Source organism: Benincasa hispida, chromosome 10 (genome assembly GCF_009727055.1).
Source record: "Benincasa hispida cultivar B227 chromosome 10, ASM972705v1, whole genome shotgun sequence".
In the NCBI taxonomy this organism is placed as follows: domain Eukaryota; kingdom Viridiplantae; phylum Streptophyta; class Magnoliopsida; order Cucurbitales; family Cucurbitaceae; genus Benincasa; species Benincasa hispida.
Window position 1 is genome coordinate 52,427,814 of NC_052358.1, and position 1,617 is coordinate 52,429,430.

General features: G+C 40.9%; 1 non-coding gene across 1 annotated transcript; it reads right to left on the bottom strand.

Moving 5' to 3' along the window:
- Positions 1-262: 262 nt before the first annotated feature.
- On the bottom strand, positions 263-369 carry LOC120089630. Its single transcript, XR_005485303.1, has one exon. It is a non-coding gene; the product is annotated as a small nucleolar RNA R71 (small nucleolar RNA).
- Between the last annotated feature and the right edge of the window lie 1,248 nt (positions 370-1,617).

The window sequence follows — 1,617 nt, forward strand, 5'->3', positions numbered from 1 at the left end:
TACAAATGATACAAACAATAGGACAGTTTGGAGGACGGCGTGGTGAAGATCCGCATGCCCATCTACGAAGCTTCATTGAAATTTGTAACACTTTTATGTTCTCTAATATTTCCCAGAAGAGGTTCGACTCACATTATTTCCATTTTCACTATGCGATAAAGCAAGAAAATGGGCTTACTCTCTTGAACCAGGAGTGATAACGTCATGGGAGCAAGTTATGGAAAAGTTTATGAAGAAGTATTTCCCTCCCACATAAAATGCCAGAAGGAGGAAATGGATCACCAATTTTGAACAAGAAGAAGACGAATCGTTTAGTGACGCATGGGCGAGATTCAAGAGACTAGTACACGACTGCCCACACAATAGATTGCCAGATTGCCTCCAAATGGAGAATTCTTATCATGAACTCAACTCTGCATCACAGACAGTTGCCAATGCGGTAGCAGTAGGAGGTCTACTGGACAAAACATATGATGAAGCAAAGAATATTCTTGATCGCATCTCGAAAAAGCACGAAGATTGACAAGAAAGCGATCAAAGAATGAAGCCCAGAGAAGGTAATGCGAGTAATGGTGCCATTGCATCATTACAAAATCATATGAATGCGATGATAAACTTGTTGCAAGGCGTCACAATAAACAATTCAGAAACTCGAAATGGGCAAGTTAATGCAATAAAGCAAACAAGCACCAGCTGTGTCGTATGTGAAGAATCATATTCTTTTGAGGAATGCCCACGAAATCTTCAATCAGTTTACTTTGTAAAAAAACAATCCTTTTTCAAACACTTACAACTCAGGGTGGCGAAATCACCCTAATTTTTCTTGGAAGAACAACCAATAGCAAGGCAGTCAGCTTGTGGCTTAGAGAGAGGGACCGCTAGGGTTTTTCCATAGAACTAATGGACAACAGCAAGTTAGCAGCTCTCAAACACCATCCCCGTCATCCCTGGAAAACTTGTTGAAGCAATACATCGAAAAGAATGAAACGATCCTTCAAAACCAAGCTATATCCATCCGTAATTTGGAAATTTAAATGGGACAATTGCGGGAGAGCTAAAGAATAGACCTCAAGGGACATTGCCTAGCTCAACCGAACTTCCACGCAATCCAGGGAATACAGGGAAAGAACACTGCCAAGTAGTCACCCTAAGGAGTGGAAAAGCGGTGATAGAAGTCAGAAAGGAGCCTTGCTAGACTGAGTCAAAGGAGCAACCTGAGATTGAATCAAAGAAACCTCTATTGCAGACTGAACCAAAAGAGTCTGAAACTAGGGAACCAGAAGATGCGATTACCTCTAAGCCTTCAGACCATGAAACATTGAAAGTGTAGCTACCTCCATTTCCTCAAAGACTGAAAAAGAAACATAACGATGAAGGCCAGTATCAGCGATTTCTAGAAATATTGAAACAATTGCACATCAATATTCCATTCATAGAAGCGATAGAGCAAATGCCGGTGTATGCGAAATTTTTGAAGGACATTGTCTCGAAGAAGAGAAACATGGGAAGATTTGCCGCGGCAGCATTAACATAAGAATTCAATACTATAATCCCACCAAAGATGCGTGACCTAGGCAGTTTCACAATACCCTGCTCAATAGGAAAAATCTATATTGG